The sequence below is a fragment of the Arachis stenosperma genome, chromosome 2 (assembly GCF_014773155.1).
Source record: "Arachis stenosperma cultivar V10309 chromosome 2, arast.V10309.gnm1.PFL2, whole genome shotgun sequence".
In the NCBI taxonomy this organism is placed as follows: domain Eukaryota; kingdom Viridiplantae; phylum Streptophyta; class Magnoliopsida; order Fabales; family Fabaceae; genus Arachis; species Arachis stenosperma.
In genome coordinates this window covers 108,138,230-108,163,991 of record NC_080378.1, presented here as the reverse complement: position 1 = coordinate 108,163,991, position 25,762 = coordinate 108,138,230, and the positions used below count along the sequence as shown (strand labels likewise).

Sequence of the window (25,762 nt, the reverse complement as noted above, 5' to 3'; positions counted from 1 at the left end):
TGGACGACGCGAATGCATGAAGAGGAAAAGCGCAAGCGACGCGTCCGCATGGACGATGCAATCGCATGACATGCGCGATATGCATAATCTTCAGATTCCGAAACCAGCGATTTTGGACCCTATTTCGGCCCAGTTTTCGGCCCGGAACAGCAGACTAGAGTCAGAAAATATGCAGAAACAACGGAAACACATTCATTGAGTAGTTTAGATCTAGTTTTTCGCTCTCTTAGGTTTTTCTCTCTAGTTTTTAGAATTTTAATTTTCAATTGGTCTTAGCATTGGAACATTGAGAAGAGTTATTTCCTCATCAAGACTTCATCATTCAAGTTTGTTCTCTTAACTTGGTTTTATTCTTCTATGTTCTTTGTTATGTTCAATTTTGTCATTCATATACTTTTATGATTAATTAATGCAAGGATTATTTCTTTTTAATTTAATTTCAATTCCAATAATCATGTGTTCTTTTAATTCCCTTTCATGTGTCGTGGATTCTTTATTTACGATGCGTGAGTAGTTTCATTACTTGATGGGGAATTGATTAAAAGGAACTTTTAAGTTGGAAGGATTGAAGGAAAAAATTTGTAGTTGGGTTAATTGTTGGATTGCTATCCTGTCACCAACGCCAATCCCGTTGAACTAAGTGGGTTGTAACTCGTGAACAAATCTGGCATTCCAACTTGTTTGACTTTCCCTTACCTAGTAAAGGATAACCAAACAGAGTAACCATTAATTATAAATCAATCTTAAAAAAATCATTCCATCAATGATAGAGATTCTAACCAATCAATTCCCAGTCAAGACTTTTATTTATATTATTTAAAATTCCTCAATTTAATCGCAATTTACTTAGCTCAACTTTTTGGAATATCTGATTAATAAAACAGCACACTTTTCTGCAACTCGTTGGGAGACGACCTGGGACTTAAAACTCCCAGTAATTTTAATTTAAACTTTCTGTGACATATTTCTAAATTGATAGGCAGATTTTCGGTGAGTTAAGAACTATATTTGCAATGTAACCATTTAAATAAATTTTTAATTCACCAGCTTCTGCACTCCATCAATTTTTGGCGCCGTTGCCGGGGAGTTGCAATAGAGTGCTAATTTTATTAATTAGAATCTATTTACTTGCATTTTATTTAATTTTGCTACTATGAGCTGCATGTTTCTTCCGTCAAATGACACGTTCACTTCCTGATCCGCGCTTGCTAATATTCGATCCTGAAATTGAAAGAACAATTTCACGAATAAGGCGAGAACAGCGTAGGTTAGTCCGCTCTGAGGGCGGATCTAAAAGTGAATCCGAGGAAGAAATCAGCCCCCGTTCTACTGATTTGGTTGTTTTACGTGCAGAAAACATGGCAGCTAGAAGAGTTACCATTCAGGAGGAAGGAGCTCCTGATTTTACAATGCAACCGTTTCAAGCGCATCATCCAGCGGTAGCTACGGATTTTGAAATAAAGACCGCACTGCTAAATTTGATGCCCAAGTTTCATGGCCTACCTGCTCAAGAGCCTATCAAGCACTTGAGAGATTTCCAGGCAGCCTGTTCTACTGTCAGGCGTGATGGCACTGATGAAACTTCAATTCTGCTGAAAGCTTTTCCGTTCTCTCTTGAGGGAAAAGCAAGAGAGTGGTACTACACTCAACCTCTAGCAAATGTATCCAACTGGGATACACTCAGAAAGGAGTTTCTGGAGAATTCTTTCCATCTGAAGTTACTGATAAACTGAGGAAGGATATCTCTACAATTGTTCAGGATGACAATGAGACTCTCTTTGAATACTGGGAGCGCTTCAATAATCTTCTGGAAGCATGCCCCCACCACATGATTGACAAGATCGTGCTACTCAGCTATATCACACAAGGTATGAGGCCCCAAGATAAGACCACATTGGAAAGTGCCAGCAATGGGTCTATGAAGAAGTACAAGACCACTGATGAAGCTTGGCAATTGATCAGTGATTTAGCTGAATCTACTCGGAACCACAGACAGAAGCAAGGCCGTTCAAGGGCCGTTGCAGAAGTATCTTCTGGCAAAGAGACTGTTGCTCTAAATCAAAGCATCTATGAAATGACCAACCTGATGAAGCAATTGCAGTTAAATCAACAAGCTCAGCAAACTCAACTGCAGCAAAACCAACAACTAGTTCCACAAAGAATTTACGGAATTTGTGCTGATTACAGCCATTACACTGATGAATGCCCGCAGCTCCAACAAGAAGACAACATGGTGGCATCCACTCACAACTTCTATGACCGCCCCAACCAAGGGTACAATCAAAGTGGAAATAATAACCATGGATGGCAGGACAATTCAAACCAGAATTGGAGGGACAACAATAATAGGGGAGGCAGAGATAATCAGGGAAATCAGAGGTGGAATAATTACAACAACAGGCAGCAAAATCAACCTTACCGAGCACCTCACCTGAGGCAAAACCAAGGACCACCGAACAATCAGCAGCAAACCTCTCAATTTACTCATTCTTCTGTATCTTCTAATGAAGATTTATTACAAGCTTTTGAGAAGAGAAAACTGGCCATGGAAAATACCATCGTGAACAGTATTAACGCCAGTTTGAATGGTTTCACCTCTACTCTGCAAGCTTTTATGACACAACTTGGTTCAGCACAAAATTCCAGTAACCAACCTTCAAGCACCATTGGAATCCCCTCTCAACCATTACCCAATCCAAAGGGAGGCATTAATGCCATCACCCTGAGGTCCGGAACCACACTGCAGGAGAGGAATCAGGAGGAACCAAGCTCACCAGAATACGCCTCAGCTGAAGAGGTGGTAGAAATCGAAGATGTTGAAGAGGAAGAGGATATACAGGACATAGCTGAAGAAGAGATAGCTCAACCACAGGAAGAAGCACAAAAAGGTGCAGGCACCACAGAAAACACTACTCCCATTCCATTTCCACAACTTGTAAGGAAGCCTAGGAAGCAGCTGGAACCTGATCCTAAAATGGTAGAAATATTCAAAAAGGTTGAGGTAACTGTTCCCTTTTTTGATGTTATTCAGCAGGTACCTAAATATGAAAAGTTTCTAAAAGACTTATGTATCCATAAAGACAAAATTAATGAATTAGAAACTATTCCTTTAGGTAGTTCTATATCTGCTTTAATGGGAGGATTACCTGAAAAATGTAGTGATCCAGGTCCTTGCATAATTAGTTGTACTATTGGTGGTGTAGTAATTTATGATTGCATGTGTGATTTAGGAGCATGTGTTAGTATAATGCCTTTGTCTATATATGATGTTTTAAGGCTCCCTCCCTTAAAAGGGTCGGCAGCTCGTTTTGTGTTAGCAGATAAAAGCATTATTACAGTGGCTGGAGTTGCTGAAGATGTTTTGGTGAACATTAAAGGGCTCACATTTCCCACTGATTTTTATATCTTGGAGATGCCCATAATGATTCAGATAAGCCATCATCAATCCTACTTGGAAGACCATTCCTGAAGACATCAAAATTCAAATTGGATGCTTTTTCAGGGACATACTCCTTTGAAATAGATGGCCGCAAAGTAATCTTCAATCTAAATGGAGTCATTGACAACCCCCCAGAAGATCGTTCTATCTTCTAGTGTGATGTCATAGACGAAAGTGTGGCTGAAGTTTAAAAGGAAGAGTTTGAAGAGAGGCACACTGGACAAGGTCCAAGTGTGGGGACCCTCTTAACTGACAATGACGACACTTCGCCATTTTCACAAGCCCCATATAACCCAGAGCCTGCCCAAGATCAAAAGTTAGAATTGAAACCTCTCCCTCCACATCTCAAATATGCTTACCTTGAGGATGAGCAGAAGCTTCCGGTTATTATTGCAAGAGAACTGACTTCTCAACAAGAAGAACAGCTACTTGATGTGCTGAGGAAGCATAAGAAAGCAATTGGGTGGAGTTTGGCAGACATAGTGGGAATCAACCCTCAAATATGCGAGCACAGAATATTTTTAGAAGAGGGAGCAAGACCTGTCCGTCAACCACAAAGAAGATTGAATCCTACCATCTTGGAAGTTGTCAAAAAGAAAGTGACCAGACTATTGGAGGCTGGTATCATATATCCCATTTCAGACAGTGAATGGGTAAGCCCAGTACAAGTGGTGCCCAAGAAGTCCGGAGTCACTACCGTGAAAAATGAGCATGGAAAGCTCATAGCAACTAGAGTTCAGAATGCTTGGAGAGTTTGCATTGATTACAAGCGTCTCAACCAAGCTACTTGTAAGGATCACTACCCACTTCCATTCATTGATCAAATGCTGGATTGCCTGTTAGGTAAATCACATTATTGCTTTTAAGATGGTTACACAGGTTATTTCCAGATTCATATAGCTCCTGAGGATCAGGAAAAGACTACTTTTACATGTCCTTTTGGGACCTACGCTTATAAGAGAATGCCCTTTGGCTTGTGCAATGCACCAGCTACTTTCCAAAGGTGCATGATAAGTCTTTTCTCTGATCTTATTGAGGACTGTATGAAAGTTTTTATGGACGATTTTAGCGTTTATGGTGATTCTTTTAACCTTTGCTTAGATGGATTATCTAGAGTATTAGATAGATGTATTAATACAAACCTTGTATTGAATTTCAAAAAATGCCACTTTATGGTAAAGCAAGGGATTGTATTGGGACATGTGGTATCTAATAATGGCATTTCTGTAGATCCAGCAAAGGTGAATGTTATTTCTAGTTTACCTTACCCCTCTTCTGTGAGGGAAGTCCGTTCGTCCCTTGGCTATGCAGGTTTCTACAGGAGATTTATTAAGGACTTTAGTAAGGTGGCACTTCCCTTATCCAGATTACTACAAAAGGATATTCAGTTCGAGTTCAGTGAGGATTGCAAACAAGCATTTGATAAGCTAAAGACTGCTCTAACTCAAGCTCCAATTGTGAGAGGACCCGACTGGAGCCAGCCATTTTAAATCATGTGCGATGCTTCCAACCATGCAGTAGGAGCAGCGCTGGCTCAGCGTGAAGGTAAGAATCCTTTTGTTATTGCCTATGCGTCTAAGACTTTAGACACTACCCAGTCCAATTATACTACTACTGAGAAAGAGCTACTTGCTATTGTTTTTGCTCTGGATAAATTCCGGGCTTATTTACTTGGTACTAGAGTAGTAGTGTATTCGAACCATGCAGCTCTAAAGTATCTATTGGCTAAAAAGGAATCCAAAACAAGACTTATACGTTGGATACTGCTGTTACAAGAATTTGATTTAGAAATCAAGGATAGGAGTGGTAATCAAAATTTAGTAGCAGACCACTTGAGTCGCCTTGAACATATTAAGGATGATTCTACTCCTATAGATGATAATTTTCCTTTTGACAACCTGCAAGCAGTATCTGAGGTAGTCCCTTGGTATGCACCTGTTGCTAATTATTTAGTTAGCCGCACATTTCCTCCACATTTTTCTAAGCATCAAAGAGACAAGCTGAAAAGCGAGTCTAAATATTATACATGGGATGACCCATATTTATGGAGATGTGGCACTGACCAGATAATTAGACGTTGTGTACCTCAATCAGAATTCCAGTCCATTTTAGAGGCCTGTCACTCATCTGAGAGTGGAGGACATTTTGGCCCCCAACGAACAGCTAGAAAGATCTTAGACTGTGGATTCTGGTGGCCTACTCTTTTTAGAGATGCTGCTGAGTTTTGTAAATCTTGTCACCCATGCCAGAAATTTGGTAACATATCCAAGAGGGATGAGATGCCTCAACAATATATGCTTTTCTGTGAAATTTTTGATGTTTGGGGCATTGACTTCGTGGGTCCATTTCCAAATTCTAGTGGATATTTTTATATATTGTTAGCTGTAGATTATGTTTCCAAATGGGTGGAAGCAATTCCTACCCGCACTGATGATGCTAACACTGTTGTTTCCTTTGTGAGAAACCATATTATATGCCGCTTTGGATCACCACGAGCGATCGTGAGCGATCAAGGCACCCATTTTTGTAACAGGAGACTAACAGGATTGATGAAGAAGCATGGGATAATCCATAAAGTTGCAACAGCTTACCATCCCCAAACTAATGGGCAAGCCGAGGTGTCAAACAGAGAAATTAAACGTATCTTGCAAAAGATAGTAAAGCCTCACAGAAAAGACTGGAGCACCAGACTACAAGATGCACTGTGGGCATATAGAACAGCATACAAGACACCCATTGGGATGAGTCCCTACCGCTTAGTCTATGGAAAAGCTTGTCATCTCCCAGTTGAAATCATGGCCTCCCACGCGACTGCGTGCTCCACGCGGCCGCATGCTCTGCATTTTCGACGTCAAAGGGTGCACAATGCTATATTGTGCGAGAGTAGTGCTGGATTGGTGCTGGAAGCACAATCCTTGTCACGCGACCGCATCGCCGACGCGGCCGTGTCAATTATTTTCTGACGCACACTCACGCGATCTCGTGACCCACACGATCGCGTCACCCAATTTCGGAAATTAAAATGAATCGAACAGAGAGTTGTGCTGGAGCGAGGCTGCACTCGCGCCAGCAACGCAACACGAGTCACGCGACCGCGTGACTGACGCGATCGCGTCGTCTTACCTGACGCGCACCCACGCGAACGCGTGCCTTCCGTGGCCGCGTCGCATGCGTCGCCCAGCTCAACCCAATAGCCAAATTATCTTATCTTTCTCTCCTCCAATTCCTACTTTTTCTTTTCCCCCTTCTTTCTTCTTTCTCCCTTCCCCCTTCTACCTCACCTTTCACTCTCTCTCTCTCCCCTCCATTAACAAGGTTTTACCTTCTTCTTCCTTCTTCTCTTTTCTATCATTCTTATTATATTATGTATATATATTATTTTTTTATTTTCTTTTCTTTTTCTTTTCAAATCATTCTTTTCTTTCTTCTTCTTCTTTTCTTTTTACATGGTGTTAGAAACCTTTCGAGTCATTATTTATCATTATATGCTTGTGGATTCTTGCAAATTGTTTGACAATTATTTTTCTCCTATTTAAGGGATTGCTTGTATGTTTCTCTTCATATTTTCTATACCCTATTTACCATGCATGCTATATGTTTGTGAAAAAGCTCATGTGGCATTATGCACTTCTCTATGTTGCTATACTATTCAATGCTTGCTTTTCACAACTTTTCCTTGTTAATTTTATTAATTAGATTTAATTGTAATACAAACGTGATAGTTTGTTACAAATGGTAATCTAAACTGGACATTGTATGTTTGATATATGCTACTCATGCCTTTGCCTGCATGCCAATAGACCTCTTGCATTCCATTGTCCTACATGCACTTGCTATATTTCCATTAATGTGCTTTTCACATGTAATCCGGACCATGTGTTAATGCCATTTATCTTTATTGTGCATTGACTATCACTTACAATACCCTCTTCCTTGCTCTATCTCTTTGAATTTAATTTCCTTTCTCTTCCCTTCTTTCAGGATGGCCACCAAAAAAGGAAAAGAGAAAGCTACTTCCAAACCACCAGCAAGAAGAGGAACTAAAATAGCATTAGTGGCAAAGCCTTCTTCAACTACAGTCAAGCCCTCAACAAATAGAGTGAAGTGGATAATAAAGGTTGACGACAAGGAGAAAGCCTTTCCAGCAAAGGACACAGCGCGATTTCCCAATCGCTACTGTGAGCAAATGTTCCCTATCCTAGCCGAAAGGAACTATAACAATGAATACCTTCTTATCCTCCCGTCCAATATTGCCACCTTTGTTGAGCTGCAAATTGAGCGAAGACAATGGGGTTTCCTACGGAGACAGCCAAGGCAGGTCAATCTTTCTTGGGTAGTTGAGTTCTACTCCAACTTCTACATACCAACCCTGCAGTCTGTTTATGTCCGGCAGAAGTAAGTCCCCATCACAGAAGAGGCCATTTAGCAAGTTTTGAGTCTTCCCCCTATTCCAGCAGGAATGGACGCTTTTCAAGAAGCCACCCTTCAGCGCCAAAGATACCAATTTGACTGGGACTCCGTTCTCGGAGTCATCGCTTTACCTGGCAGCCGTTGGATCTACGGATACCACCGCACCCGCCCTAAGGGAATCTTGGCTTCCGCACTTACCTTGGAGGCTCGCGTATGGGCACAGATCATGTCCCATTACGTCTTTCCAAGCACTCATGAGTCCTCCTTCACTGCGGACATGGCTGTTCTACTATGGTGCATCCTTACAGACCAACCTCTGGATCTCTCAAGACACATCCGGCATGCTATGGAGCATGTACAAATCGCGGGCAACTTACCTTTCCCCGTCTTGGTCTCGAATCTTGTCTCAGCAGCCGAAGTCTCCTGTAGAGCTGGGGACACCAAAGCCATGCTTCCATGGGATGATCAATATGTCCCTAATGGGAAATACCTCAGATTTTCAGCAGCTACTACACGCCAGCCTACTGAGCCGGTTGAAGATATTCCTTCTTCAACACCACAAGCATCTACCACTGAGAAATTGCTCCAGCAGATACTTGAAAAGTTGGATCGGCATGAACAAAAAGCAAAGATGAAAGAGCATCGTAACGAGCGCCGATTCAAACACCTCAAGGAGCTACTCAAGGGACGCTTTAGAGACTCAGACACCCCGGACTCCACATCTTTTACCAGCACCGGGAACCATGATGATCCCGACTGTGGAGATACTGCCACCAGCCCACCCCTGTTCCTGACAGATGGCACCGAGGACAGTGCAAAGCCTTAAGTGTGGGGAGGTCGGTCAGTACCTGACTTCCGGAGGTAAATTCTCTTCTCTGACACCAATAATTAGGATATTTTAGTTAGATTTTTCTTTCTTTTATAGAATAGAATAAATTGCATAGGTTAGGATAGTTGCTTGCATGTTCTACTTGATTCAAAAGACAATAAGTTTCTTTTAAAAATCTATCTTTGGAACAAAATTTCACTAATTTTTCAAAAATTTTATGATAAATCTGCTTGAGTTGTATTTGGAACATGATGTTTGAGCTAAAGAACACACAACCTGTGAAAGATTTGAGCCTTTATGTATGGTTACATTATTTAACCATAATTATTTTATTCTTGTGTGTTTACTTCTCTATGATTGTAATCTATATTTTGTTTTATCTTATATGTCCAATATTTATTATATTTACATGCTTGCACATGATTGAGGCCATTATTTGTTTAAACTCACTTATCCAAATCAAACCTACCCTTTTCAATTACCCTTGTTAACCACTTTGAGCCTTTAAAACCCCATTTGTTCTATATTTTACCACATTACTAACCTTAAGCTGAAAAACAATTGCATATCCCAAATTGAATCTTTGGTTAGCTTAAGATAGAATTGTGTGTGCTAGTTAAGTATGGAAAATTGTGGGAACAAAAGTTGTTAAGGAAATGTGTCATGAAAATTTAAAGGAAATTTGGATACCCACTCATGTGAAAATATAATAATGAAAAATCTATGTGCATTGATAAGCTTTATTTATTCAAAAAAAATCAATAAATAAGGGGACAAAATTATCCCAATGTTAAATTCAGAATTCAAAGATCAATGCACATATGATAGAATTAAAATACAAGGTTGAAACATGAGTATGGGTTGAAAAAGGGAATTATGGGTAGCTAGGCATGAATTTAAAAGTATATAGAATATATGTATATTAGGTGAGAGCTTATGTTAATTAAAGATTCAATTTATAAAGCTCACTTAGCCATATGTATATCCTTACCTGCACCTTGGCCCCATTACAACCCTAAAAAGACCTCATGATGTTTGCATTGGTATATTAACTGTTATTGATTGGTTAGGAGAAAAACAAAAGTTAGAAAACATGACTAGAGAAGAATAGAGTGATTACCCTATACACTAGAGATTAGAGCGTACATACATTATCAGTGAGGGTTCAATGCTTGAATTTTCATGTTTCCGACCTTCATAAACTATCTTCTTGCACTTTTATCGGTTTTATTATATGATGATAGAATTAGTGGAATTTGATTTGTAATTGTTTTGAAGGGATTATTTACTTTTGATCAAGTGGATAATAATCACATAGTTGCATTTATTTATATATGTAGGATTGCATTGCATTTCATGAGTTTCTGCATGTTCATACTTATTTCCTTGTCTCCTTCAATTTAGCATGAGGACATACTAATGTTTAAGTGTGGGGAGGTTGATAAACCACTATTTTATAGTTTAATTGTGTTTAATTGTGTGGTTTTGTCGTGATCCTTACCCACTTATTCATCAATTTAGCATGCATTTAGATTTCCTTCCTGAATTTATTACATGTTTGAAAATTGCTTCCTAGAGACTTTAATGTCGTAATCTGTGTGTCAAGTGTTTCAGGCTTTATAGGGCATGAATGAGACGGAGATTGGAGAGGAAGCTAGCAAAAATGGAAGGAACACAAGAATTTGAGGAGATAACCAGCGAAAAGTGACGCGGTCGCATGGCTCACGCGACCGCGCGAAGGAGCGCAAATCGCAGTGACACGGCCGCATGGCTTGCGCAGCCGCGCGGATTGGAAAGCACAAGCAACGCGGTAGTGTGGACGACGTGAACGCATGAAGAGGAAAAGCGCAAGCGACGCGTCCGCATGGACGACGCGATCACGTGACATGCGCGATCTGCATAATCTGCAGATTCCAAAACCAGCGATTTTGGACCCTATTTTGGCCCAGTTTTCGGCCCGGAACAGCAGACTAGAGTCAGAGAATATGCAGAAACAACGGAGACACATTCATTGAGTAGTTTAGATCTAGTTTATCGCTCTCTTAGGTTTTTCTCTCTAGTTTTTAGAATTTTAATTTTCAATTGGTCTTAGCATTGGAACATTGAGAAGAGTTATTTCCTCATAAAGACTTCATCATTCTAGTTTGTTCTCTTAACTTGGTTTTATTCTTCTATGTTCTTTGTTATGTTCAATTTTGTCATTCAGATACTTTTATGATTAATTAATGCAAGGATTATTTCTTTTTAATTTAATTTCAATTCCAATAATCATGTCTTCTTTTAATTCCCTTTCATGTGCCATGGATTCTTTATTTACGATGCGTGAGTAGTTTCATTACTTGATGGGGAATTGATTAAAAGGAACTCTTGAGTTGGAAGGATTGAAGAAAAAAATTTGTAGTTGGGTTAATTGTTGGATTGCTATCCTGTCACCAACGCCAATCCCTTTGAACTAAGTGGGTTGTAACTCGTGAACAAATCTGGCATTCCAACTTGTTTGACTTTCCCTTACCTAGTAAAGGATAACCAAACAGAGTAACCATTAATTATAAATCAATCTTAAAAAAATCATTCCATCAATGATAGAGATTCTAACCAATCAATTCCCAGTCAAGGCTTTTATTTATATTATTTAAAATTCCTCAATTTAATCCCAATTTACTTAGCTCAACTTTTTGGAATATCTGATTAATAAAACAGCACACTTTTCTGCAACTCGTTGGGAGACGACCTGAGACTTAAAACTCCCAGTAATTTTAATTTAAACTTTCTGTGACATATTTCTAAATTGATAGGCAGATTTTCGGTGAGTTAAGAACTATACTTGCAACGTAACCATTTAAATAAATTTTTAATTCACCAGCTTCTGCACTCCATCACCAATCTAAAGGTAGTTAAGGCCTAAAAAGATAAGGGCGGTTCCCAGAGAGATAAAGATGACTTCACTTGAAGATAAGATAAGATAACTAACTTATCTTATCTAGAAAGGTCACCCCACACTACTATAAATACACTGGAGCACCCAAGTATAACTCATACTCTGATTCTACAAAAAACCTGCTTAATACCTTTGCTAACTTAAGCATCGGAGTCCCTTGCAGGTACTACCACCCTTCGGTGATGAAGGATCAGTAGCATTGCCAGTCCAACAAGTCAGACGCAACAGCTCCGGCCACCACCCGCAAGTCGGGCACGTCTCCGACCAACTTAGAAGATCTCGTCCAAGATCGACCTACAGTTTCAGGTAACCCTTAGAACATTGGCACCGTTGCCGGAGACCTGGAAGTCATCCCATTGTCATGGCGGACAACCTTGACAACGACCACGACTCTGATCTAGAAGATAAGATGCCGTACAAGAATGCAGACGCTACACCAAAAGACACTCCTCAACTGAAAGACAAGGATTCACCCAATACAGGAGACATAGAGGCGCTTCAAGACCGTCTAAAATAACTTGAAAAAGAAGCTCAACATCAACAAGAAGCTGAGAGAGACCTACGAAGGAAAGTAAGGCGGCGCTGAGAATTAGAGGACAAACTCCTAAAGCTCGAAGCTGATTTCAAAGCCAAAACTACTCGATCTACTCATGAGGATTGCTCTCGCAAGGACCAAGATCCATTCACCAAGGAGATCATGAAGACCAAAATCCCAAAAGACTTTAAACTTCCTGATATGACTTTATACGATGGCACGGTAGATCCTAGCCATTACCTCAGTAATTTCAGAAGTCGAATGTATCTCACTGACGCCTCAGATGCAGTCCGTTGTAAAGCTTTCCCAACTACTTTAACAAAGACAGCAATTAAATAGTTCGACAATCTGCCCCTTAGGTCCATCTCAAGCTTCGACGACTTAGCCAAGAAATTTTTGGCCAGATTCTCCATCCAAAAAGACAAAACTAAACACGCCCCAAGCCTACTTGGGATCAAGCAAGGAGATCGGGAAAGTCTCCGCAGATACATGGAAAGATTCAACAAAGCATGTCTGGACATACAAAGTTTGCCAACGGAGGCCGCCATTATGGGTCTCATCAATGGCTTGCGAGAGGGACCTTTTTTCCACTCTATATCAAAAAACCATCCCACATCTCTAAACGAAGTACAAGAACGAGTAGAGAAGTACATCAACATGGAGGAAAACTCTCGACTAGGAGTAGACCTCAAAATCTGGATTCTCCTACTCTTCCCGAGATAAGGACAAAGAATCCAAGAAGAAAGAGGATCAACATGGGGAAAAGATCAAAAAATACCATAATTATACCCCTCTTCGGGTATCTCTTGTAGATGTCTACCGAGAAGTATGCCATACTGAAAAGATACCCCCAGCTCGACCATTCAAAAGCAAAAAAAGAGGAGGAAACCGGGCTGAATATTGTGAATACCATCGCATCTATGGACATTCCACCAACGAATGTTTCGACCTAAAAAATATTATAAAAAAACTGGTAAGAGAGGGAAAGTTAGATCGGTACTTAGGCAGCCGAGCAGACAATCCAAGGAAAAGAAGAAGGGACAAAGATGTCAGATGGGCTGAACGACCACCTCGTACACCTGAGAGACATGTCCACATGATACACGGAGGATTTGCGGGAGGAGGGATCTCCAAATCATCTCGCAAAAGACATCTTAAAGATGTATATCATGTCGAGGGAAAAGAAGAAGCACCCGACATCCCCACAATCACTTTTACTAAAGAGGACGCAGCCGGCATCGTCTTGGGACACGACGATCACATGGTCATCACTATCATATTGGCCAACGCAAATCTCCACCGCACACTGGTAGACCAAGGAAGCTCGGCCGACATCTTGTTCAAAACTGCCTTCGACAAACTTGGCCTAGAAGAAAAAGAACTCAGAGCATATCCGAATAGCCTGTTCGGGCTGGGAGACACTCCAATCCAACCACTTGGGTACATCTCATTACACATGACCTTTGGAAAAGGAAATCAGTCAAGGACACTCCATATAGACTACATCTCATTATACACGTAAGTTCGGCCTATAATGCCCTAATAGGTCGGACAACGTTAAATCATCTTGGCGCAGTAGTCTCGACTCCACACCTGTGCATGAAATTTCCATCCACAGAAGGAATAGCTACAGTAAAAGCATATTAGAAGACAGCATGTCGCTGTTATAACGAAAGTCTAAACCTCAGAGGCAGGCGAGAAGAGTTCCACACCATCGAACTTGGTGGAGTTCGAGAGCGGGAAGAACTCCGTCCACAACCCGAAGGTGAAATAGAAAAAGTCCAGATTGGAGATGTCCCAGATAAAATAACCAATATTGGAACAATCATAAAAGGAGACGTAAAAGAGTCGCTCTTACAGTTCCTAAGAGACAATGTCGACCTCTTTGCATGGAAAGCCGCAGACATGCCGGGCATAGACCCTAAATTAATGTGCCACAAGTTGGCAGTTTACCCAGGATCTCGGCCAGTTCAGTAGAGACCTAAAAAGTTCGAACCAGAACAATCTCAAGATGTGGAAGAGCAGGTCCAAGCTCTACTGGAGGCAGGATTCATAAAAGAAGTAAAGTACCCACTATGGCTAGCTAAAGTCGTCTTGGTGAAAAAATCAAATGGAAAGTGGCGAATGTGCACCGACTACACTGATTTCAACAAAGCCTGGCCAAAAGATCCATATCCACTCCCAAGTATCGATGCTCTGGTGGATGCCTCCTCTGGATATAAATACCTCTCGTTCATGGATGCCTATTCAGGATACAATCAAATCCCAATGTACCCACCTGATCAAGAAAAAACTTCATTCTTAACCCCAAAAGCAAACTACTGCTACATCGTCATGCCTTTCGGACTCAAAAATGCGGGAGCTACTTATCAAAGATTAATGAATAAGGTCTTTACAGACCACATTGGAAAAATCATGGAAATCTACGTAGACGACATGTTAATAAAGACACAAAGTGAAGAGATGTTACTGTCCGACCTTACCCAAGTATTCGACACTATAAGAAGACATGGCATGCGGCTTAACCCGGCAAAATGCACCTTCGCAGTAGAAGCTGGCAAGTTCTTGGGTTTTATGCTCACACAAAGAGGAATCGAGGCAAATCTGGATAAATGCCGGGCCATACTCGACATGAAGAGCCCGACTTGCGTCAAAGAGGTACAACAACTTAATGGAAGATTGGCAGCCGTGTCCAGATTTCTAGCTGGATCGGCAATAAGATCTCTCCCCTTCTATGCCACTCTAATGAAGGGAAAGAGGTTCGGATGGACAACGGAGTGTGGTGCACGAAATTGTGATCAATACTTTTCAAAACATAACAATCCCTAGTAATGGTTCCAAAGACTTGGTGCTCACTACCATGGCATAAACACAACTTCGCACAACTAACCAGCAAGTGCACTGGGTCGTCCAAGTAATAAACCTTACGCGAGTAAGGGTCGATCCCACGGAGATTGGTGGTATGAAGCAAGCTATGGTCATCTTGTAAATCTCAGTCAGGCAAACTCAAATGTATAATGGTGATGAACGAAAATAACATAAAGATAAAGATAGAGATACTTATGTATATCATTGGTGTAAGAGCTTCAGACAAGCGTATGAAGATGCCTTCCCTTCCGTCTCTCTGCTTTCCTAATGTCTTCATCCAATCCTTCTTACTCCTTTCCATGGCAAGCTCGTGTAGGGTTTCACCGTTGTCAGTGGCTACCTCCATCCTCGCAGTGAAAGCTAATGCACGCACTCTGTCACAGTGCTGCCAATCACCGGTTTGGTTCCCTCCCCTACCGGAATAGAATCCCTCTTTTGCGTCTGTCACTAACGCCCAGTAGGTTACAGGTTTGAAGCACGTCACAGTCATTCAATCATTGAATCCTACTCAGAATACCACAGACAAGGTTTAGACCTTCCGGATTCTCTTGAATGCCGCCATCAGGTCCTGCCTATACCACAAAGATTTCGATTAAAGAATCCAAGAGATATTCACTAAGCCTCAAATGCTTGTAGAACAAGAATGGTTGTCAGTCACCTTGTTCATGGGTGAGAATGATGATGAGTGTCACGGATCATCACATTCATCATGATTGAAGAACAAGTGATATCTTAGAACAAGAACAAGCGGAATTGAATGGAAGAACAATAGTAATTGCATTAATACTCGAGGTACAGCAGAGCTCCACACCTTAATCTATGGTGTGTAGAAACTCCACCATTGAAAATACATAAGAACAAGGTCTAGGCATGGCCGTGAGGCCAGCCTCCCAATGATCTAAGAACTAGATGTCCAAAGATGATCAAAGGATCTAAAAATAATCCAAAGATTAAAATACAATAGTAAAAGGTCCTACTTATAGAAAACTAGTAGCCTAAGGTGTACAAATATGAGTAAATGACATAGAAATCCACTTCCGGGCCCACTTGGTGTGTGCTTGGGCTGAGCAATGAAGCATTTTCGTGTAGAGACTTGTCTTGGAGTTAAACGCCAGCTTTTATGCCAGTTTGGGCGTTTAACTCCCATTTAGGTGCCAGTTCCGGCGTTTAACGCTGGAATTTCTGTAGGTGACTTTGAACGCCGGTTTGGGCCATCAAATCTTGGGCAAAGTATGGACTATCATATATTTCTGGAAAGCCTAGGATTTCTACTTTCCAACGCCGTTGAGAGCGCGCCAATTGGGCTTTTGTAGCTCCAGAAAATCCACTTCGAGTGAAGGGAGGTCAGAATCCAACAGCATCTGCAGTCCTTTTCAGTCTCTGAATCAGATTTTTGCTCAGGTCCCTCAATTTCAGCCAGAAAATACCTGAAATCACAAAATAAAACACACAAACTCATAGTAAAGTCCAGAAAAGTGAATTTTAACTAAAAACTAATAAAAATATATTAAGAACTCAACTAAAACTACTAAAAACACACTAAAAACAATGCCAAAAAGCGTACAAATTATCCGCTCATCACAACACCAAACTTAAATTGTTGCTTGTCCCCAAGCAACTGAAGATCGAATAAGATAAAAAGAAGAGAATATGCAATGAACTCCAAAAACATCTATGAAGATCAGTATTAATTAGATGAGCGGGGCTTTTAGCTTTTTGCCTCTGAATAGTTTTGGCATATCACTTTATCCTTTGGAACTCAGAATGATTGGCTTCTTTAGGAACTCAGAATCCAGATAGTGTTATTGATTCTCCTAGTTAAGTATGATGATTCTTGAACACAGCTACTTTATTGAGTCTTGGCTGTGGCCCAAAGCACTCTGTCTTCCAGTATTACCACCGGATACATACATGCCACAGACACATAATTGGGTGAACCTTTTCAGATTGTGACTCAGCTTTGCTAAAGTCCCCAATTAGAGGTGTCCAGGGTTCTTAAGCACACTCTTATTGCCTTGGATCACAACTTTATTTCTTTCTTTTTCATCAATTTTTTTTCGTTTTTCTCCCTTTTTTTTGTATTCACTGCTTTTTCTTGCTTCAAGAATCATTTTTATGATTTTTCAGATCCTCAGTAACATGTCTCCTTTTTCATCATTCTTTCAAGAGCCAACATTCATGAACCACAAATTCAAAAGACATATGCACTGTTCAAGCATACATTCAAAGAACAAAAGTGTTGCCACCACATCAAAATAATTAAACTGTTATAAAATTCAAAATTCATGCAATTCTTTTCCTTTTCAATTAAGCACGTTTTTATTTAAGAAAGGTGATGGATTCATAGGACATTCATAGCTTTAAGGCATAAACACTAAGACACTAATGATCATAAGACACAAACATGGATAAACATAAGCATAAAAAATTCGAAAAAACAGAAGAATAAAGAACAAGGAAATCAAGGAACGGGTCCACCTTAGTGATGGCGGCTCTTCCTTCCTCTTGAAGGTCCTATGGAGTGCTTGAGCTCCTCAATGTCTCTTCCTTGCCTTTGTTGCTCCTCTCTCATGATTCTTTGATCTTCTCTAATTTCATGGAGGAGAATGGAGTGTTCTTGGTGCTCCACCCTTAGTTGTCCCATGTTGGAACTCAATTCTCCTAGGGAGGTGTTTAGTTGCTCCCAATAGTCTTGTGGAGGAAAGTGCATCCCTTGAGGTATCTCAGGGATCTCATGATGAGAGGGGTCTCTTGTGTGCTCCATCCTTTTCTTGGTAATGGGCTTATCCTCATCAATGGTGATGTCTCCCTCTATGTCAACTCCAACTGAATAACAGTGGTGACAAATGAGGTGAAGAAAGGCTAACCTTGCTAAGGTAGAGGACTTATCCACCACCTTGTAGAGTTCTTGGGCTATAACCTCATGAACTTCCACTTCTTCTTCAATCATGATGCTATGGATCATGATGGCCCGGTCTAAAGTAACTTCGGACCGGTTGCTAGTGGGAATGATTGAGCGTTGGATAAACTCCAACCATCCTCTAGCCACGGGTTTGAGGTCATGCCTTCTCAATTGAACCGGCTTGCCTCTTGAATCTCTCTTCCATTGTGCGCCCTCTTCACATATGATTGTGAGGACTTGGTCCAACCTTTGATCAAAGTTGACCCTTCTTGTGTAAGGATGTTCATCTCCTTGCATCATAGGCAAGTTGAACGCCACCCTCACACTTTCCGGACTAAAATCCAAGTATTTCCCCCGAACCATAGTAAGATAATTCTTTGGATCCGGGTTCATACTTTGATCATGGCTCTTGGTGATCCATGCATTGGCATAGAACTCTTGAACCATCAAGATTCCAACTTGTTGAATGGGGTTGGTAAGTACTTCCCAACCTCTTCTTTGGATCTCATGGCGGATCTCCGGATATTCACCCTTTTTGAGTGAAAAGGGGACCTCGGGGATCACCTTCTTCAAGGCCACAACTTCATAGAAGTGGTCTTGATGCACCCTTGAGATGAACCTATCCATCTCCCATGACTCGGAGGTGGAAGCTTTTGCCTTCCCTTTCCTCTTTCTAGAGGTTTCTCCGGCCTTGGATGCCATAATGGTTATGGAAAAACGAAAAAGCAACGCTTTTACCACACCAAACTTAAAATGTTTGCTCGTCCTCGAGCAAAAGAAGAAAGAAGAGAGTAGAAGAAGAAGAAATGAAGAAGAAGGGAATGGCTTAGTGTATTCGGCCAAGGGGGGAAGAAGAGGTGTTTTGGTTGTGTGAAAATGAAGGAGTGAAGAAGGGTATTTATAGGAGAGAGGGGACATGGGGTTCGGCCATGTTGGGTGGGTTTGGGAGGGAAAGTGGTTTGAATTTTGAAGGGTGAGGTTGGTGGGGTTTTATGAAGGATGGATGTGAGTGGTGAAGAGAAAGATGGGATTTGATAGGTGGAGGGGTTTTGGGGAAGAGGTATTGAGGTGATTGGTGCATGGGGGAAGAAGAAAGAGAGTGGTGGTGGGGTTGGTGGGGATCCTGTGGGGTCCACAGATCCTGTGGTGTCAAGGAAAAGTCATCCCTGCACCAAATGTTGCTCAAAATCACGTTTTGAGCCTTTTCTGGCGTTAAACGCCGGGCTGGTGCCCATTCCTGGCGTTTAACGCCAGGTTCTTGCCCTTTTCTGGCGTTTAACGCCAGTCTGGTGCCCCTTTCTGGCGTTAAACGCCCAGAATGGTGCCAGACTGGGCGTTAAACGCCCAACTGCTAGGCTTACTGGCGTTTGAACGCCAGCAGCTTCTTCCTCCAGGGTGTGCTATTTTTCTTCCTGTTTTTCATTTTGTTTTTGCTTTTTCAATGGATTTTGTGACTTCTTATGATCATCAACCTACAAAAAACATAAAATAACCAAAGAAACTATATAAAATATAATCATTGGGTTGCCTCCCAACAAGCGCTTCTTTAATGTCAGTAGCTTGACAGAGGGCTCTCATGGAGCCTCACAGATACTCAGAGCAATGTTGGAACCTCCCAACACCAAACTTAGAGTTTGAATGTGGGGGTTCAACACCAAACTTAGAGTTTGGTTGTGGCCTCCCAACACCAAACTTAGAGTTTGACTGTGGGGGCTCTTCTTGACTCTGATTTGAGAGAAGCTCTTCATGCTTCATCTCTATGGTGACAGAGGGATATCCTTGAGCCTTAAACACAAAGGTTTCTCCATTCACTTGAATGATCAGTTCACCTCCATCAACATCAATCACAGCCTTTGCTGTGGCTAGGAAGGGTCTGCCAAGGATGATGGTTTCATCCATGCACTTCCCAGTCTCTAGGACTATGAAATCAGTAGGGATGTAATGGTCTTCAACCTTTACCAAAACATTCTCTACAAGTCCATGAGCTTGTTTCCTTGAGTTGTCTGCCATCTCTAGTGAGATTTTTGCAGCTTGTACCTCAAAGATCCTTAGCTTCTCCATTACTGAGAGAGGCATGAGGTTTACACTTGACCCTAAGTCACACAGAGCCTTCTTGAAGGTCATGGTGCCTATGGTACAAGGTATGGAAAACTTCCCAGGATCTTGTCTCTTTTGAGGTAACTTCTGCCTAGACAAGTCATCCAGTTCTTTGGTGAGCAAAGGAAGTTCATTCTCCCAAGTCTCATTTCCAAATAACTTGTCATTTAGCTTCATGATTGCTCCAAGGTACTTAGCAACTTGCTCTTCAGTGACATACTCATCCTCTTCAGAGGAAGAATACTCATCAGAGCTCATGAAAGGCAGAAGTAAGTCCAATGGAATCTCTATGGTCTCATTTTGAGTCCCAGATTCCCATGGTTCCTCATTGGGGAACTCATTGGAGGCTAGTGCACGCCCATTGAGGTCTTCCTCAGTGGCGTTCACTTCCTCCCCTTCCTCTCCAAATTCGGCCATATTGATGGCTTTGCACTCTCCTTTTGGATTTTCTTCTGTGTTGCTTGGAAGAGTACTTGGAGGGAGTTCAGTAACTTTCTTGCTCAGCTGTCCCACTTGTCCTTCCAAATTCCTAATGGAAGACCTTGTTTCAGTCATGAAACTTTGAGTGGTTTTAATTAGATCAGAGACCATGGTTGCTAAGTCAGAGGGGTTCTGCTTAGGATTCTCTGTCTGTTGCTGAGAAGATGATGGAAAAGGCTTGCCATTGCTAAACCTGTTTCTTCCACCATCTTTGTTGTTGAAACCTTGTTGAGGTCTCTCTTGATTCTTCCATGAGAGATTTGGGTGATTTCTCCATGAAGAATTATAGGTGTTACCATAGGGTTCTCCTAGGTAATTCACCTCTTCCATTGAGGGGTTCTCAGGATCATAAGCTTCTTCCTCAGATGAAGCCTCCTTAGTACTGCTTGGTGCATTTTGCATTCCAGACAGACTTTGAGAAATCAAATTGACTTGTTGAGTCAATATCTTGTTCTGAGCCAATATGGCATTCAGAGCATCAATCTCAAGAACTCCTTTCTTCTGACTTGTCCCATTGTTCACAGGATTCCTTTCAGAAGTGTACATGAATTGGTTATTTGCAACCATCTCAATTAGCTCTTGAGCCTCTGTAGGCGTCTTCTTCAGATGAAGAGATCCTCCAGCAGAGCTATCCAAAGACATCTTGGATAGTTCAGAGAGACCATCATAGAAAATACCTATGATGCTCCATTCAGAAAGCATGTCAGAAGGACATCTTCTGATCAATTGTTTGTATCTTTCCCAAGCTTCATAGAGGGATTCTCCATCCTTCTGTCTGAAGGTTTGGACTTCCACTCTAAGCTTACTCCATCTTTGTGGTGGAAAGAACTTTGCTAAGAAGGCATTGACTAGCTTTTCCCAAGAGTCCAGGCTTTCTTTAGGTTGAGAGTCCAACCATATTCTAGCTCTGTCTCTTACAGCAAAAGGAAATAGCATCAGTCTATAGACCTCAGGGTCTACCCCATTAGTCTTGACTGTGTCACAGATTTGCAAGAACTCAGCTAAAAACTGATGAGGATCTTCCATTGGAAGTCCATGGAACTTGCAATTCTGTTGCATTAGAGAAACTAATTGAGGCTTAAGCTCAAAGTTGTTTGCTCCAATGGCAGGGATAGAGATGCTTCTCCCATAAAAATCAGGAGTAGGTGCAGTAAAGTCACCCAGCACCGTCCTTGCATTGTTTGCATTATTGTTGTTTTCGGCTGCCATGTCTTCTTCTTCCTTGAAGAATTCGGTCAGGTCCTCTAAAGAGAGTTGTGCTTTGGCTTCTCTTAGCTTTCTCTTCAAGGTCCTTTCGGGTTCAGGGTCAGCTTCAACAAGAATGCCTTTGTCTCTGCTCCTGCTCATATGAAAGAGAAGAGAACAAGAAAATGTGGAGTCCTCTATGTCACAGTATAGAGATTCCTTGAGGTGTCAGAGGAAAAGAGAAATAGAAAGAAGAAGGAGAAGAAGAATTCGAACTTTACTTAGATAAGGTTCGAATTGTGCATTGAGAATGAGTGGTACTCCATAAATAGAAGGATGTGAGAAGGAGGGAAGTAATTTTTTTTCGAAAATTAATTAAAATATTTTGAAAACATTTTTGAAAAACACTAATTGGATTTCGAAAATAAAAGTGGAAAAGAAATCAAGTGATTTTTGAAAAAGATTTTTAAATTAGAAATTAAAAAGATTTGATTGAAAACTATTTTGAAAAAGATGTGGTTAAGAAGATATGATTGGTTTTAAAAAGATGTGATTGAAAAGATATGATTTGAAAACAACAAAAAAAAAGATTTGATTTTAAAAATTAATGACTTGCCTAACAAGAAAAGATATGATTCAAACATAAAACCTTCCTCAACAGAAAAGGCAAAAAATGTTCAATCAAATCATTAATTGTTAGTAAGTATCTTTGAAAAAGGAAAGAAATTGATTTTGAAAACATTTGATTGAAAAGATATGATTTGAAAAAGATTTGATTTTGAAAAACATGAAAAAAAATTGATTTGAAAACAAAATCTTCCTCCTAGCACCATCCTGGCGTTAAACGCCCAGAATGGTATCCATTCTGGCGTTTAACGCCCAAAATGCACCCCTTTTGGGCGTTAAACGCCCAACCAGGTACCCTGGCTGGCGTTTAAACGCCAGTCTGCCTTCTTCACTGGGCATTTTCGAATGCCCAGCTTTTTCTGTATAATTCCTCTGCAGTATGTTCTGAATCTTCAATTCTTTGTATTATTGACTTGAAAAGACACAAATTAAAAATATTTTTGGATTTTTAATAATCAAAATGCAACAAGAATCAAATAACAATGCATGCAAGACACCAAACTTAGCAGTTTGTATACTACTGACATTATATGAGACACATAGACACTCAAGTCAAAAGAATTCAAAGATCAGAGTAAGAAATCATCAAGAATTACTTGAAGATCCTTAAGACACATGAATGAATGCATGTAATTGACACCAAACTTAAGATGAGACACTAGACTCAAACAAGAAATATTTTTGATTTTTATGATTTTCTGAATTTTTTTTTTGTGTTTTTCGAAAATTAAGTGAAAACATCAAAATTCTTAATGAGAATTCCAGGAATCAGTGCAATGCTAGTCTAAGACTTCGGTCCAGGAATTAGACATGGCTTCACAGCCAGCCAAGCTTTTAAAGAAAGCTTCGGTCCAAAACACTAGACATGGCCAAAGGCCAGCCAAGCCTTAGCAGATCACTGCTCCAAAAGCAAGATCAACAAGCTCTTGTGATGATAAGTTGAAACCTCGGTCCAATGAAATTAGACATGGCTTTACAGCCAGCCAGATTTTAGCAAATCATCATGAAACTCTAGAATTCATCTTCAAGAATTTCGAAAAAAATAAATGCCTAATCTAAGCAACAAGATGAACCGTCAGTTGTCCATACACAAGAACAATCCCCAGCAACGGCGCCAAAAACTTGGTGCACGAAATTGTGATCAATACTTTTCAAAACATAACAATCCCTAGTAATGGTTCCAAAGACTTGGTGCTCACTACCATGGCATAAACACAACTTCGCACAACTAACCAGCAAGTGCACTGGGTCGTCCAAGTAATAAACCTTACGCGAGTAAGGGTCGATCCCACGGAGATTGGTGGTATGAAGCAAGCTATGGTCATCTTGTAAATCTCAGTCAGGCAAACTCAAATGTATAATGGTGATGAACGAAAATAACATAAAGATAAAGATAGAGATACTTATGTATATCATTGGTGTAAGAGCTTCAGACAAGCGTATGAAGATGCCTTCCCTTCCGTCTCTCTGCTTTCCTAATGTCTTCATCCAATCCTTCTTACTCCTTTCCATGGCAAGCTCGTGTAGGGTTTCACCGTTGTCAGTGGCTACCTCCCATCCTCGCAGTGAAAGCTAATGCACGCACTCTGTCACAGTGCTGCCAATCACCGGTTTGGTTCCCTCCCCTACCGGAATAGAATCCCTCTTTTGCGTCTGTCACTAACGCCCAGTAGGTTACAGGTTTGAAGCACGTCACAGTCATTCAATCATTGAATCCTACTCAGAATACCACAGACAAGGTTTAGACCTTCCGGATTCTCTTGAATGCCGCCATCAGGTCCTGCCTATACCACAAAGATTCCGATTAAAGAATCCAAGAGATATTCACTAAGCCTCAAATGCTTGTAGAACAAGAATGGTTGTCAGTCACCTTGTTCATGGGTGAGAATGATGATGAGTGTCACGGATCATCACATTCATCATGATTGAAGAACAAGTGATATCTTAGAACAAGAACAAGCGGAATTGAATGGAAGAACAATAGTAATTGCATTAATACTCGAGGTACAGCAGAGCTCCACACCTTAATCTATGGTGTGTAGAAACTCCACCGTTGAAAATACATAAGAACAAGGTCTAGGCATGGCCGTGAGGCCAGCCTCCCAATGATCTAAGAACTAGATGTCCAAAGATGATCAAAGGATCTAAAAATAATCCAAAGATTAAAATACAATAGTAAAAGGTCCTACTTATAGAAAACTAGTAGCCTAAGGTGTACAAATATGAGTAAATGACATAGAAATCCACTTCCGGGCCCACTTGGTGTGTGCTTGGGCTGAGCAATGAAGCATTTTCGTGTAGAGACTTGTCTTGGAGTTAAACGCCAGCTTTTATGCCAGTTTGGGCGTTTAACTCCCATTTAGGTGCCAGTTCCGGCGTTTAACGCTGGAATTTCTGTAGGTGACTTTGAACGCCGGTTTGGGCCATCAAATCTTGGGCAAAGTATGGACTATCATATATTGCTGGAAAGCCCAGGATGTCTACTTTCCAACGCCATTGAGAGCGCGCCAATTGGGCTTCTGTAGCTCCAGAAAATCCACTTCGAGTGCAGGGAGGTCAGAATCCAACAGCATCTGCAGTCCTTTTCAGTCTCTGAATCAGATTTTTGCTCAGGTCCCTCAATTTCAGCCAGAAAATACCTGAAATCACAAAAAAAACACACAAACTCATAGTAAAGTCCAGAAAAGTGAATTTTAACTAAAAACTAATAAAAATATATTAAGAACTCAACTAAAACTACTAAAAACACACTAAAAACAATGCCAAAAAGCGTACAAATTATCCGCTCATCAGAGTGCGAGCAGGCCTTCCAAGATTTCAAAAGGTTCCTGGGACAACCACCTATCCTAACTCGGCCACGGAAAGGAAAACCACTTCTATTGTACCTCGCAGTAGGAAATCAAGCAGTAGCCTCAGCGCTGGTCTGAGAAGACGATAGTGGGCAACAACCTATATACTTCATCAGCAAGGCACTACAAGGATCCGAACTGAACTACCAAAAAATAAAAAATTCGCCTATGCTCTCATATTAACATCTCGACGAATTCGTCCATATTTCCAAGCCCACATTATCAGGGTTCGGACCAACCAGCCCATAAAAGGCATTCTGCAGCAAATTTAGCAGGAAGAATCTTACAATGGGCAGTCGAGTTGTCTGAATTCGACCTTCAATATAAAGCTCAGACAGCCATCAAATCGCAATATTTGGCCGACCTCATTGCAGAATTTATAGACACCCTGGAAATCCCTACAGAATGGAATTTCTATGTAGACGGTTCCTCAAACAAAACTAGAAGTGGCGCGGGTGTGATAAATGTAAGCGACCAGGGAACCCAAATCAAACTTTCCCGCAAATTCGGGTTCCCTGCCTCAAACAACCAAGCTGAGTATGAGGCACTACTAGCTGGCTTGAAGCTGGCTAGGGAGGTTGGAGCTCAAAAGCTTATCATCTT

At 41.0% G+C, this 25,762-nt stretch overlaps 2 non-coding genes across 2 annotated transcripts; one reads left to right on the top strand and one right to left on the bottom strand.

The window, feature by feature from the left end:
- Positions 1-1,726: 1,726 nt before the first annotated feature.
- LOC130964015 (small nucleolar RNA R71) lies at positions 1,727-1,834 on the bottom strand. The gene has a single exon (XR_009080128.1). It is a non-coding gene; the product is annotated as a small nucleolar RNA R71 (small nucleolar RNA).
- A 19,360-nt stretch (positions 1,835-21,194) lies between these two features.
- LOC130963749 (small nucleolar RNA R71) lies at positions 21,195-21,302 on the top strand. Its single transcript, XR_009079868.1, has one exon. It is a non-coding gene; the product is annotated as a small nucleolar RNA R71 (small nucleolar RNA).
- The last annotated feature ends 4,460 nt before the right edge of the window (positions 21,303-25,762 follow it).